The sequence below is a fragment of the Vicia villosa genome, linkage group LG1, assembly GCF_029867415.1.
Source record: "Vicia villosa cultivar HV-30 ecotype Madison, WI linkage group LG1, Vvil1.0, whole genome shotgun sequence".
Lineage (NCBI taxonomy): Eukaryota > Viridiplantae > Streptophyta > Magnoliopsida > Fabales > Fabaceae > Vicia > Vicia villosa.
In genome coordinates this window covers 205,244,481-205,260,400 of record NC_081180.1, presented here as the reverse complement: position 1 = coordinate 205,260,400, position 15,920 = coordinate 205,244,481, and the positions used below count along the sequence as shown (strand labels likewise).

Sequence of the window (15,920 nt, the reverse complement as noted above, 5' to 3'; positions counted from 1 at the left end):
AGTACTTTGTCTGGACACTATTACTTGGCTTGCAGTGCTTCAGCTAACTTTTCTGAAATGGTGAGATATGGCGAACGTTTTGAGATGGGTCTAAAGATGGGGAAAATTCAGTTAGGAGCTTCTTCTAGTTCTGCTGGTGGTAAGAAACAAGCTGAAGGTTATGCCAGAAGGAAAGAAGGAAATGCTGATGCCATATATGGAAGAAGGGGTTTAGGGAGAAGCAATTCACAGATTAATGCTGTCATGATCCCAGTACCACAACAACAACAACAGGGACAGCGTTCCAATAATGATCGCTATCCTCCCAGGACTAGGCCTCACAGAAAGATTGATCCGATTCCTATGACTTATGCTCAAGTGTTGCAACATTTGCTCAAGATTGAGAAGATTACTTTGAGAGATGCTCCGAATGCTCCGGACACACAATCTCCGAATTACAATGCGAACGCACGATGTGCTTTCCATTCAGGTGCCGCTGGGCATGATACCGAGAGGTGTATTGCGTTGAAGAACAAAGCCCAGGACTTGTTGGATCAAAAGATTATTCAATTCACTCCTACGCCCAATATTGTAAATAATCCGATGCCTACCCATGGGGGTCCAGCCGTGAACGCCATTGTCAATGGTGAAGAGGTGGATAGTGATTGTGACTTTGATAGCTGGATTCGTCCAAGTATTCCTGAAGAGATGCCTTGCAACTGGACAATCGAAGATGTCATCCAAGTTACACAAGCTCAGGAGTAAATTCCTTGTTTTTACTTTTCTTATCATGACATAATTCCTACGCTCTGCCCAAGGCGTAGTGAATCATTTGTAGGGCCATGCAGTTTGCATTTTCAAAGTTAATCATGAAATAAAAGGACGTTTTTGCATTCAAATGTTTTGCTCTTTGTCTTTCTTTTTAACTTTTTCCTTTAAATGGCAATGTTTTTGCACACACTTGCACATAGCTTAATAAAAATAAAACTAAAATAAAAACATCAATCATGCAGATGTTCCATTACCACGGATTCCATTGGTAACAGTTCCGCTATTGCTTGTTATGATTTTGACAATCCGATCTACCAAGCCGAGGAGGAAGCTTATGAAGATTGTGACCTTCCCGATGAGTTGGCCAGATTGTTGAAACAGGAAAAGAAAGCGATTCAGCCGCATCAAGAGGTAATCGAGATGGTAAATGTTGGTACTAAAGAGCAGGTCCGAGAAGTCAAGATAGGGGTTGCACTTGAGAATAGTGTGAAACAGAGGCTTATTGATATGTTGAAAGAGTATGCAGATATCTTTGCTTGGTCCTATGAGGATATGCCTGGTCTTGATACAGATATTGTGGTACACCGTCTACCTCTCAAGGAAGATAGTCCTCCTGTCAAGCAGAAGCTTCGAAGGACTCGCCCAGATATGTCTGAGAAGATTAAGAAAGAGGTTGAGAAACAGTTTGATGCTGGCTTTCTGCAAAATGTGAATTACCCGTCGTGGGTTGCGAATATTGTTCCTGTACCTAAGAAGGACGGAAAGGTCAGGATGTGTGTTGATTACAGAGATCTGAATAGGGCGAGTCCGAAAGATGATTTTCCTCTTCCCCATATTGATGTGTTGGTGGATAATACTGCTCCTTTCAAAGTGTTTTCCTTCATGGATGGCTTCTCTGGGTATAATCAGATCAAGATGGCACCAGAGGACATGGAGAAAACAACGTTTATTACACCATGGGGAACTTTCTGCTACAAAGTCATGCCTTTTGGGTTGAAAAACGCAGGGGCAACGTATCAGCGCGCCAAGGTGACTCTTTTTCACGACATGATTCACAAAGAGATTGAAGTGTATGTTGACGACATGATTGCAAAGTCTCACACTGAAGAAGAGCACTTGGTTCATTTGCAGAAGTTGTTTGAGAGGCTTCGGGAATTCATACTGAGGTTGAATCCAAACAAATGCACTTTCGGAGTGCGATCCGGAAAGTTATTGGGCTTTGTTGTCAGCGGGAAAGGTATCGAGGTCGATCCTGCAAAAATAAAAGCTATACAAGAGATGCCTGAGCCGAGAACAGAAAAAGAAGTTTGTGGTTTCTTAGGGAGGTTGAACTACATTGCTAGATTCATCTCTCATCTTACGGCCACTTGTGAACCAATATTCAAATTACTAAGAAAAGATCAGACGGCCAGGTGGAATAATGATTGTCAAAAAGCATTCGAAAAAGTGAAAGAATATCTGCAAGAACCTCCGATACTAATGCCTCCAGTTCCAGGAAGGCCTTTGATTATGTACCTCACAGTTCTTGAAAATTCAATGGGATGTGTGCTGGGTCAACATGACGAGTCTGGCCGAAAAGAGCATGCAATATACTACCTTAGCAAAAAGTTTACCGACTATGAATCCCGATACTCACTGCTCGAGAAAACTTGCTGTGCTTTGGTGTGGGCTGCTCGCCGGCTGAGGCAGTATATGTTGGTTCACACCACCTTATTGATTTCCAAGATGGATCCTATCAAGTATGTTTTTGAGAAGCCCGCTCTTTCCGGAAGACTAGCCAGGTGGCAAATGATTTTGACTGAATATGATATCCAATATACTACCCAGAAAGCCATTAAAGGTAGTGTGTTGGCGGATTATCTTGCGCATCAGCCGGTCGAAGATTATGAACCAATGAGGTTTGAATTTCCCGATGAGGATGTCCTGTATATCAGAGATTGTAACATTCCTGGACCAGAGGAAGGACCCGAACCAGGATCGCGATGGACGCTCGTGTTCGATGGTGCCTCTAATGCACTCGGGAATGGTGTTGGAGCTGTAATTACTTCTCCTTCAAGTTTTCATATTCCGTTTACAGCTAGAATCTGTTTTGATTGCACTAATAATATGGCTGAGTATGAAGCTTGCATCTATGGTATCGAAGCTGCGATCGATTTGTGAATCAAGTACTTGAATGTTTTTGGGGATTCCAATCTTGTCATTAGCCAGATCAATGGAGATTGGGAAACTCGCCATCAGAATCTGATTCCATACAGGGAACATGTGATGAGACTCATTCCATACTTTGATGAGATCACATTCGAGCATATTTCTAGAGAAGAGAACAATCTTGTTGATGCTCTCGCTACTTTGGCTTCCATGTTCAAAGTGAAATGGGCCAATGAAGCGCCTAATATCACCATTAACAGGTTGGATGAACTAGCATTTTGCTTTGAAGCTGATGTCGAATTAGATGGTAATCCCTGGTACCATGATATCAAAAAGTTCCTCGAAACTCAAGAGTATCCTCCCGAAGCGTCGGTGACTGATAAGAAGTTTCTGAGAAGGTTTGCAGCTAAGTTCTACCTCAACGGTGGGGTTTTGTACAAGAGACATCATGACGGTGTGTTACTCCGATGTGTTATAAAGGAAGAAGCTTCGAAAATCATAGAGGAAATGCACGAAGGTGAGTTTGGTACCCATTCTAGTGGGCATACAATGGCTAAGAAGATCTTGAGGGCTGGTTACTATTGGTCCACTATGGAAACTGATTGTCATAACCATGTCAGAATTTGTCACAAGTGCCAGATCTATGCTGATAAAGTGCACGTGCCGCCTGTGCCTTTGAATGTTTTGACTTCTCCGTGGCCTTTTGCAATGTGGGGCATTGATATGATTGGGGAGATTAAACCTACCGCTTCCAATGGACATCGCTTCATTTTGGTTGCCATCGATTACTTCACCAAGTGGGTTGAGGCCGCATCTTATGCGAATGTTACCAAGCAAGTGATTACTCGTTTTATCAAGCACAACATAATCTGTCGTTATGGGATTTCTGAAAAGATCATTACGGATAATGGATCAAATCTCAATAACAAGTTGATGAAGGAGCTTTGTGAGTCCTTCAAGATCAAGCATCACAATTCTTCTCCGTATCGTCCAAAGATGAATGGCGCTGTCGAAGCGGCTAATAAGAATATTAAGAAGATTGTACAGAAGATGGTAGTGACCTACCGAGATTGGCACGAGATGCTCCCTTTTGCTTTGCATGGTTATCGTACCTCTGTGCGTACATCGACTGGGGCAACTCCTTTCTCACTGGTTTATGGTATGGAAGCGGTACTACCTGTTGAAGTTGAGATTCCTTCCTCGAGGATTATGAAAGACGTCGAGCTTGACGAGTCAGAATGGGTACAAAATCGAATGGATCAATTGAACCTCATTGATGAGAGGCGTTTGGCAGCTGTTGGTCATGGTCAGGTGTACCAAAAGAAGATGAGAAAAGATTTTGACAAGCGGGTGCGACCCCAAAGCTATAAACCAGGTGACCTGGTACTCAAAAGAATCATCCTTCCTCAAGGTGATCCACGAGGTAAGTGGACTCCGACGTATGAAGGCCCCTTTGTTGTGCAGAAAGTATTCTCTGGCGGTGCCATGATGCTTGCAACGATGGATGGCGAGAACTTTCCGCACCCTGTGAACGCGGATGTAGTCAAAAAATACTTCGCATAAACCTGATAAAAAAAAAAGAAAAAAAAAGAAAAAAAAAAGAAAAGAAAAAAGAAAAAAAAGAAGAAGAAAAAAAAAGAAAAAAAAAAGAAAAAAGAAAGGAAAATGAATCAGGCAAAAGAATGAAAAAGAAACAAATGCACCCGCTAAGTTGAAAACCCGAAAGGGCGGCTTAGGCAAAAAAGGGACAAAAGCGAATGACTACATCTTGCATGCCACCTTGGCAATCACTCTTCATACATGCTTAGGGCTCCCAACCGAGGGATAAGCAAGACTCCGTGTTCTTGAGTTTGCACCTGGCAGCTCAAATCCCTAAAGCATTCACAAATTCCAATCACTTTGTTTAGGGCTCCCGACCGAGGGATAAGCAAGACTCCGTGTTCTTGAGTTTGCACCTGGCAGCTCAAATCCCTAAAGCATTCACAAATTCCAATCACTTTGTTTAGGGCTCCCGACCGAGGGATGAGCAAGACTCCGTGTTCTTGAGTTTGCACCTGGCAGCTCAAACCCCTAAAGGCTCTCACAAACCCCGTCGGGTCCACAAGTTTGGTGACATTATCAGATCGGGCAGTGATCAATCCTAATGAGTACGGTCTTCCAAAGCAAGGAGATGAGAACGTCGGAGTTATAAAAGTGATAGCGGGATCGAAACCAATGGATATTTGTTTCACATTGCCATTTCTCTTGTACTCAATAAATGCGTGGTTACCTCTTACTAGGAACTACTTCTGAAGTGTGTTCGCTCTTTTATGAGCACCCCTTTTGCAATTAATAAAGATCTCTTTTATCTTAAACAACTGTTTTCTTTTACTGTTTTGTTTGCATGAAACGTCCTGGATTTGTGTTAAACTTTGCATGTGAAAACTGGATTGCTTTTACAATACATGATTAGAAATGATAAAATCTTTGAAATTACTTCAAAGTCTTGTGTGACCAGGATGGCAGGCCAAGATGCCATGCTATATCCTGGGGCATTTTTCATTTGTTTGTCTCGCAGGTACGTCCTTGCAAGCGCTTCGCATCAGCATATTGACAGACATAGCTATGAGAGATTCTCACTCCCCAGCCGAGTGCATCCTAACGAGAGATTCTCATTCCCCAGCTGAGTATATCTGGATGATACTTTCTTTATTCCAAAGATTCTCATCTCCTCATCAAAGCACATCTTAATGCATTCTCTATGTTCCAGAAGTCTTATCCCCCGGTGGAATGCCTTCTCCCCAGTCGAGTCATGATTGGATGGTATCTGATTCCCCGGCAAGCTCTTAATGAGGTTCCTTGACCGAGTTCCTCACTCTCCCCAGTAGAGCGTTTCTCTCCCCAACAGATTGATCTGTTTTCCCCATGAGAGTCATCTTATTCCCCAGTGGAGTCGCCTAAACGAAAGGTTCTTATGCTAAGTTCCTTATCCCCAGCGGATCTCTCATATCCCTAGCAGATTGCTTTGCAGAAGTATTCATCTTCCCCACTGAGTTTCTTTCCTCAACAGAGATTCATTTGCATCCTCAGCAGGATCTGTTCTCATCTAGGACTTCCCCAGCGGAATGCGTCCTACACAAGCAAGTTGGTCACTCCCCATCAGAGTTATTTCCACGACTTGCTCTTATCTCCACATCCCAGAGTGTTGAGAATTTGCTTCTCCAAATGAAGTTGCCGGGGTATCCCCAAGCAGGATTTATTCGTCAAACAAAGCTCGCATCCAAATTTGATCATCTCCAGCAGATTTCTGATCCATCTTTGCCGGCTCGCAGTTTGTGACCCCTGGTCACTCATCTTGTCCTCTCCGCAGAGTTCCGTACTCTCTCTCCAGGACTTCTTCAGCAATTCAGCGCTCATCCGTTGCTTCCCTAAGCAACGTCCGAATCATGCATCATTCGCATCGCATTCTCTAAGTGTGTAGCGTCTTCCTCCTCGGAAACGTTATTCCATACACATTCATACATGCATCATGCATAAATCATATCATATATGTTTCTTTCTGCAGGAAAGTTATCCAGATTCAAATGCTCCCCAGAGAGCAATATTCGCCTAGTCATTACAGGGGCTTATCCTGATGTTTTGAATCAGAAGAGGATTGTTCTACTTATTTTCTGACGTAGCTCAGATCAGTTCAAAGACATTCCTATTCCCGATGCCCCCAGATCGGTGGAAGATATTTGTTCCTATCCTGATATCCAGCTCAGTTGAAGGAACCGCCTCCGGATCTCTATAGATCTTCTGAAGGAGCAAGCCCTCTGATACATCAGATCAGATGGAAATATCTACTCCCTGACGATTTAGTTCGTTCAGAAGAAGAAATTCGGCTGCCCAGTCCTGATGCCTAACCATCAGTTGAAGACGTTTTCTTTACCTGGCGTACACAGTTCGGAAGAAACATCCGTTCCTATCCTAATATCCAGTTTCAGATTAGTTGAAGGAACCGCCTCCGGATCTCCCGTGATCTTACTAAGGAGCAAGCCACTGATATCATCAGATCAGATGGAGATGTTTGCCTGATCAATCTATGAGAGCCTGCTACTCCACGTAGTTCTCAAGTCTCTTGTACCTTGACATGATACATCTATTCATTGATTCTCATCATGGAAACTTCCTTGGTGTTAAGCAAATGTTTTGCATGCAGAAGAATGTTAATTCTAAGAATGATAATTCTAATGCAAAGCCTATGTTAGTCTTGAAGTTTAAAGAAACTTTTTATGAAATGAGGTTGCAACCTCTCGCGAATGAAAGATAGAGCGAGCATACGATACCAACATAAATATGTGTTACGCTTCATTGGGAGTCAGCAAAACACTATCCTTTCGGAGTGCGTTTTCGAAATAAACCCTACTTCAATTAGGACTTTTAAGGGTTGTAACTTGGTCTGGTTCATGGTTTTCAGAAACAAAGGATTTTTTAGGCTCAAAATTATTTGGTGCCCACCCCCTTCATGATGTTCTCCGCTCCTAAGTTCAGCTAACTCAACATGAGTGCTCATCCCTCACAAGAAATTTTAAGATGGTTGAGGAATTAATGAGGTTTTTCGGACATGGCAGTCGCTCACCTTTTATTCTTTTGATTCATTATCACACGACTTTATTCTTGCTTTATTTTCACCATCATTTTTATTTTTATTGCTATATTTTTATTTCATCACTTTTTCTTTTCTTTTTTTTTTTTATCTCTTTTTTCTCTTTTCTTTTGAACAAGTCGTGTGACCCCGCATTGTTTTTGATTCGTTGGAAGTGATTGCGACTGCCTCATTCCATGATTGGTGAAGGATTGCCATTGTGGTATCGTCATCTTTTGATCTCCTTATATGTGAAGGATAACCATTGCAATTTTGACATTCCTCAACCCTTTTGAAGGATAACCATTGTTATATCCTTAGATGCATACCATTTGTGAGTTTTGAACACTTCATGAATTTAAATGAACACTACCCTGCCCCAGGGTTAAAAATAAGGGTTTTCTCTGAACACAAAAGAAACTCCTACTTCAAGGCTCAAAGGGGTTTACGAGGGTCTATCTCTCTTATATCTCCGGTGTTTGGGGATTTGAAACAATGCCTCGTACATCATCAGTAGGGTTTTATTCAAAGACACACAATTAGGGATTTTTCATTTTTATATCATCATCATTCTCCCTCCGCTCGTTGCCTAAGCAAGCAATTAGTAAAAGTTGGTATCGTAATGCCAAAAACATCTTCTTTTTTCTTCTTTTTTTTTTGAGTGAAAACGAATGGATTACTTCAAGACAAACATAAACAATGTATTATGATTTTCATTCAGAAATTAAAAATTTTTACATGCTAGCAATGCTTAAACAAACAAAGAAATGTTACCAATGAGAATGCAATAAGGAACTAAATGAATGCCCTTGTTGAGGAGACTTGACTCCGTATGGACTCATTGCTCTTGAATGCTTTCTGTAGCTTTGATACCTCATTGAGACTTCCATTTATGCATAAACCTCTTGAAGTGGATGTGGTTGTTCTGAAATCAACGAGGACTTGAATTGTGCCTTTGAATGTCCTACCACCTTCAGTTAAATGGCTAGGTGCCCCAGCATGGTAACCACTTAGCGTTATCATATGTTCCTTCCGCGCACTTTAGATTACTTCCCAGAAGAATATTCCAACAAAGGCGTACCATAGTGGTGCATTTTGGCCTTACTTTAGAGATTCGAGCAATGCAAATGATACAATACTCAAGATAGACAATGTCTTACTTATCCCTCGGTCGGGGGCCCCAAATATAGATGCTAGAACAATAATCACATCATGAATGGAAGAAGCTAGTATGATCATCACACTCAGGAGAGCTATATGTGGTAAGGAAGACCCACAACACAAATCTTAACCAACTGAGATTCTAACCACCAGGGAAGTAATTGGGCATAAGGCATTAGAATTACATCATTTCATTTCTCATATTATTTCTGTCTCTGTTGACAAGCAAAGGCTTCTGAGAAGGAAATTCCATGAGGAGGGAGCCCATGACATAAAGAAGAACCTTGAGAATGAGGAATGTCTTTGTAGAACACTTCTTGATTACCACATGGAAAAAGATTCTGACGAAGTTGCACTAAAATTTGTAGTGCTTTAGGGATTCGAGCAATGCAAATGGCGCAATGCTCAAGATAGACAATGTCTTGCTTATCCCTCGATCGGGAGCCCCAAGCAATTTCCATATATGTACAAGAGATGATTACCACTTCGGCTTGCATAACCAAACCATCAGGAATGAGCATGAATGATCCTTGGAGTTCTTGACATCAGACTCTAGGCACAAACCAACAATGTCTAAATCAAGGGAGTCACAATCTTTTATGGCTTTCAACCTTTTCTCCAATAGGTGGAACCTTTTTTTATTTTTTAATAATCGGAAACTTGAAGACTTCAATTTCCAAATTGTTCTCATGATGTGAAGACTCCTTAACAGGAATAGGAACCTCAACAATAATTCTGACATCCTGATTCACAAGACCTTCTCCTGTGTTGAGATTAACATTTGCATCCGGTCTCTAAAGAACCTGTCTCAATTCTTCGTGTCTAAGAGAAAAGGCTTGAATAACCTCCATACACTGATTCATGTCAGCCCCCATTTCCGTTCTTATCTTAGTCAAAACCCCACGGAGTTGTTCCATTATTAACTTTCAAGCATGTAGTGGTGAGAAGTCAATTTGTTGTTGAGATCAGAATCTGAGTAGAAAGGGCCCCCATAAGCTTCTGAGAGAACAATGAAATGCATGATATTATGAATGCATGTTTCATTTATGGAGAATCCTAAAGTCTTTTCACACTTTTTCTCTTTTATTCTCTCTTTTTTTTTGCATATAGTATCTTTTTTTTTTCATCTTTTCTGTTTTTCTACTTTTTTCGTTTCCTCTTTCTTTTCCTTTTTTTTTTAGAATCAGACTTTAGGATCCCCCACAAATGACGTGGATGAAGGAATGATGTTATGCGATGCAAAGGCATGGGATCAAGGTCCATATGATCTTAGTATCATTTGTACAATCTCTGGACAACTGATGTAAAACCTCTGTGCAAGTCAAATGTCACAGGATCAATGGTTCGACGCCCTTTTGAATACCAGAATATCAAGCATCATGAGAACAGACCAAATAAAGGTCCGACCTCAACTCTGAAGAAGAAATGGTATGTAGGAGTCAAGGTTTCCTGTCCCACCCTAATCTCACAGGTATGTGTTCTAGACACGGACAAGTGGTCCCTAATGGTCACTAGGGTCTACAGTTCCCATGGGGTACAAAGTGTTTGAGGCAACAAGCGTGCCAGACACAATGTTCCATGAAAGAACCTCGCCCAATTGTGGTGCCCCATGTCAAGCTCGATCATAGCAAGCGCTACGGGAGTCAACATGGGCATCCACGCTAATCCTATGTGTCACTGGCCTGGGTAGTGGGACTTTTACCTCACAAAACCCCCCACCTGCAAAACAAAGCATAAAAATATGTGGTCCCCACGGGGACCCATAATATAGTCCAGATGCATGTAGAAAGTAAACATGACATGTAAGCATATATACAAGATGTAAACATATAAATAAACAAAGAAACACCCAATAAAAGAAACAAACAAAGACTAGGATCAACTCGCTAGGAATGGACCAGCACAGGTCTATCAACATCCCCAGCAGAGTCGCCAGCTGTCGCACGCTCGCGAAAAATGAACAGAGTCGCCACCAATATATTTATCCCATAAGGGAAAGGAATATCAGAAAACCTAACTCGAATAAGAACAAGGTCTTGCGACCAGAGAATCTAGGCACGGGAGTCGGTTACGCAAGGGGAAGGTGCTAGCACCCCTCACGCCCATCGTACTCGATGATATCCACCTATGTTTGTTTCTATCTAAAGGGTGTATCTATATCTAAACCTAAATGCGAATGAATGCAAAAGAAATACGGGGAAAAGAAGGAATTATTTACAAGTGTGCTCGCTTAGGCCCCGCGACCCATTGCCTACGTATCCCTTACAAGGAATCAGAGCTACCGTAGTTCGGCTCCATATTTTCTATGTTTTTGTGTTTTTTAGTTGAACAGAGGTTAAAGTCGCACTCCACGATGCTCGACCTTTGGAGACTTACACGCCTAATTATGGAATGGATTCAACATGTTCTTAAGAATGTCACGAGGGCGAGAGACAAAAGAGAGTTTGAGCATTTCGAGGAAATCCCTTAAGCAAGGGAAACTCGAGTTACTCTTTGGTTTGTGTTTTTTAGAAGCGGGAACTTACGCCTGAATGGTACCCTTAAGCGAGGGAGATCCAAGCACTCGAACATTCCCTTAAGCAAGGGATGTTCAAGCTTCCATTCCCTTTTTAAGAATTTTCACTTTAATTATTAGTGCTTTAAGTATTTTCTTTGTATTTTTTATGGGATTTTAATCAAGCATTTATTAGATGTTTTATGTTGTGAAAGAAAAAAGAATGAAAGGGGGGACTAGCCTATTTTCTAAGCCTAGAGTTATTCTAATCTAACTCTAATATTAACATACTAAAGGAATATATTCTAAAAGGAGCTACAAATGATATTAACAAAGTAGGCCAAAAATATGGCCAAAAACAAGTATCAAAAATCGCATGACAATTATACAAAAATGACATGGAAATAGTACAAGAGCAATTCAAGCATTAGTGCGAAATTAAACTAAAAAAATACTACTATTTTTATGAGTCTTTTAATGGAAAATTCTAAGACTAAAATTAATCCTAAAATTGGCCTAAAAATCTAACAAGTTTTAATGGTGATTATTATATGTCAACAACTAACTAAAATCTAATCAAAAAGGATGATATTTATTACAATTTTATTACCTAAAAATCTAACCAAAATGTATGAGTATTGTGTTTTTATCACTAAGAAAATTAATAAGAGAAAACCATGTTTAAAATCTAAATTCTATGAAAATAAAATGGAGTCAGGGGGTGAAAAATGAATTATGGGTGTAGTAAGTAAAGGGCGCAGGCCTAGCATGAGTCTGGCCCATCAGAATTTTTTGTACAACTTTTCTCTTCAGCCAAAAAGGGGCGTGATTGGGCTCATAGTGGGGTGTACTAGCACATTCGGTGGACTAAGCACATGGTATTTACAGAGTGATCCATTAGGTTTTTTTTTTTAGATTTACATGTTCAATTAAAAACTGTGATAAAAAGAAATGAAATAAAAATAAAAAAAAACTTAAGAAACGGAAAGGGGATTAGGGATTGTGACCTTTGGGGTTTTTGCTGAACGAGTTTTCCTTCCTCTCTCACGTCGTGAACGGCGGCGACACCGGGCTCAACCACTTTCTCTGATGACCATCTCCGCACGCCGTCGTGAAGACCAAGATCACCGCCTTTGTGTTCGTCTCCAACTCAACTCACTCCGTTTTGATTCATCAAAATTCGTGTCCGCCTCCATGACCAAACTTCATCTCTAATCCCTTCTGTACTTAAGCAATCCGTCGGCACTCAACAATCTCAATCTACGGGATATGAACGTAAAAGCCCCATAAATCGCGCTTAAGATGCGAGAGGAAGACGTCGATTGAAGAAAGCCAAAAGAAAGGAATTTGCTACGCTCGAAGCACGAAATAAACGTGAAGATATGTTGAGTAAGTCTTCAATCCTTTAACTTTGCATTTGATTCTTCTTTGCACTTCCTCTTCTTCCCGTGTGCGATTTCTTGATTTTTGTAAACTCTGTGAGAATTGTTGTTCTGAGTGAGATTAGAGTGTTGTTGTTGATGTAGTGAGGTATAGAGAGGAGGTCTAGCCCGATTGAATGGAACTTCAGACGTTGAAGCTCCTTCAATGGTGGAGATGAAGGGCTCTAGGTGAGTGTGTGATGATGGTGAAGCAGAGAGAGTTCAGAGAGATTGGAGGGAAATTGAAGATGAAGAAGAGTGGAAGGTGAGAATGGTGCGTCCAGAAAAGAGATTCAAGGAACGATTCAGTTTATATGGTTGAGGTTTTGAGCTTCAGTTAGAGAGTTGGTTAGAGATGAGTGAACGTGAGCCCTAGGATTAGAGGGAGTTTGTTATAAGATGAATGGTGAGGATTGAAGTCGGTTAGAAGCTGGTTATAATTCTGTTATTGTTGTTAGGAAAGTTAGCTATTAGTTTGGAAGTTTGTTACATGACTCAGTTTTTCTGTTATGAGGTGGTTTGAAGTTGGTTATAAGGTGGTTAGTAGAGGTTTGAATTTCTGTTTCTAAAAGTTATTAGTGAATGAGATAGTTATAAACTGATTTTTTTTGTAGTTAGAATTGAATAGGTTGGTAGTCAAATTCTGTTATGTGTGTATGGAATCGTTTTGAATAGATGCAGGATTGTGTGGGATGGATTGATAGGGCAGCAGCAGGTTTCACGTGGCTGTTCGGATTATGTAAGGTGATTCGTCGAAAATTTGTCGAACCGTTAAGAGCTGAACCTGAAAGTACTTAGTGATTAGCGAATGGATAACTAAACTGCCCCTTTCTTCTTTTTTTGTTTCAGTTCTGAACCTCCTGTGCAGCTGGCCGGTTGTGGTATGTATAGAATGCAGGTCCAGTTTCTTCTATTTTCCCTATGTGGGATTTTGTGAAGGACAAGAAGTGGATGCGGTTCGCTTTTGGATGCAGAGCTTCTATTGCTCGGTTCTGTTCTCCTTTTTCTTACTGGTGCAGATCTGATTGGTGCAGGTATGGCCATGAATAAAATCTGACATTGTTAGAACAAATGGTTAAATGAGATGTTAGGTTGATGTTAGTTATAGTTTCGGCTTCTTGAAAATCTGTTGCACAATTTTGTTTTGAATTCCTTTGGATGCATAAGCGCAGGGTATGATTTGTGACTGGCTCATTAATGTATTGGTTTTGTATGATTGTATTTGAATTTTGTATGGTGTTTGAATTAGGAATGTGGTGTAGTTTTGAAACTGTTTCATTGGGTTTTTCTGGATGGAATTACAGGGCTGGAGTTTGGTTAATGGTGTGTTTGAATGTAGGTTTGGCATAACTTGAAGAAGAAGGAATAGCGGGGCAGCATCATGAAGGGCGAGGCAGATTTGGAATGAATCGGGATCACGACGAAGATGAAGTTACGATGGAATCTAGGGAGTATTGTGTAATTATTTCTTGGCAATTTTGATGTAATGTGAGAGATGAAATTTGTAATGAGACCCTTTTATATGAACTCTTTGTTTGTAATTGAATGAACATTGATGGAGTTTTGATGGAGACTTGAACTTGAACCAATTGTAAAGAACCAGCCAATAAGAAAAGCTTCATATTCAGAACAACTCCTGTTTTTTTTTTAGTTTTGCATTACATTTGATTTTGGTTGCATATGGAAACATAATGATTTTGATGATGGCTATGGTGTTTGAACTTGAAATGGTGTATGGAACTTGAATGAAGTCTGCCTTCTCTCTTGTATGGAATTCACTAGTATGCATGTAATGGATTTGTTGGAATGTGAAGCAATTGAATAGTGCTATGGTTTTGGTTTGTTTTTGATGGTTTTGCGTAATGAACATCCTGTAGTGAATCAGATAAAGTTGTAATGGGCATGGTACATGATCACCCTGTAATCCTTTGAAGTCAAATGACAAGTCTCCAACCTTTTAAAGCAATCTTCTCTTTCAAATTTATCATGAAGTTCCCACGAAGTTTCTTTCTCTTTTAAATGTAGGTGTAAACTTTCACTTTCTCCAATTTGCATTCAATCTTCCGAATTAATCAAAGCAAACTATTAATGGTAGATACCATGAAGCGATGCTTGCAGTAGAAGAACCTGCTTAGATGAATCTAGGCCTCAAACTCAAACAAACTGGGTAACCAGGTATTCCAAGCGTGGAAACCCTAGAGATCACCAGGTGCCTAGAGAAATAAACCCCAGGCCAAGAATTCCATTTGATTAAGTAATCTTCAAATGAATGAGCCATTAACATCATCTGGTCAAGTGCAAGACACGCTCTTCGAAGAAATAAATAACCTTGTGCCAACATTTACGCAAGACCTCAATTTATTCCATGATCCATGATCCCATGTTTTTAGATGTTAATGCCCTAATGAAGAGATGCATATGAATGCGACACTTAAGCCAGTTAGAAATAAATATGTGGGCAAATTTTGGGGTGCAACAAGGGGAAGAAGCAATACTATAACCCAATAAAGCAATAGGTTAAACACAAGTAATAATTAAAGAAGAAACGAGTTTAGGGTTACCGAAGGTTTGAGCTTTGATCGGTTGGTTAACCCTGAAAATCAATGAAGGAAAAAACAAGGAGTGAGTGTAGGAGTAATTAATTGACCATTTGAAGCAAATCCTATTTCAGGCAAAATAAACATAAAATGATATTAAATTAAATAGGACTTTAGAAACTTAGCTTTTCGATTTGGCGCGTGGTCGGAGGATTTTGATTAACCCTGAAAATTAGACACAAAGAAGAAAAATGTTAGTGCATTAACTGATCTAAACCCTGATGAATCAGGGTTAGAAACCCTTAAATAAAAAAAGATTTAAATAAATGCCCAAAAGTCGAAAGTTCAATTTAATATACCGATTAAATAATTATTGGATTAAATCCTAATTATTTAATCGATTAAAAGTATTTATGAAAAAGAATTTAATTTTAAATAAATAAATAATAATAATAAAAATCGATTATTAATAATATTGTAAAAGTCGAAATTTCGATAAATAATAAAAAAATAAAATAGGCAATATAAAAAATAATGTTTTTAAATAAATAAAAGTTTATTTAAACAAAAGAAAATAAATAAACAAAACTAATTTATGCAATTAAAAGTAAAAAAAATTGGAACTTAGCGAAATTGATCCGGTGTGGCACACCCTTGAGGGTGCATGATGCGCTTGCGCTTCCTAGCGCGTTGGATGGAGAGAAGCAACGATCTGACGATGGATAAGCAGAGATGCATGTGGACAGGTACACACTGGATCCATTTGTCCTCCAAACAGAGCACGCGCCAAAACTTGTTTGAAA

General features: G+C 40.0%; 1 long non-coding RNA gene across 1 annotated transcript; it reads left to right on the top strand.

Annotated features, from left to right (window-relative positions):
• The first annotated feature begins 12,162 nt into the window (after positions 1 to 12,162).
• LOC131621949 (uncharacterized) lies at positions 12,163 to 14,176 on the top strand. Its single transcript, XR_009289706.1, has 3 exons — positions 12,163 to 12,548; positions 13,430 to 13,614; positions 13,920 to 14,176. It is a non-coding gene; the product is annotated as an uncharacterized LOC131621949 (long non-coding RNA).
• The last annotated feature ends 1,744 nt before the right edge of the window (positions 14,177 to 15,920 follow it).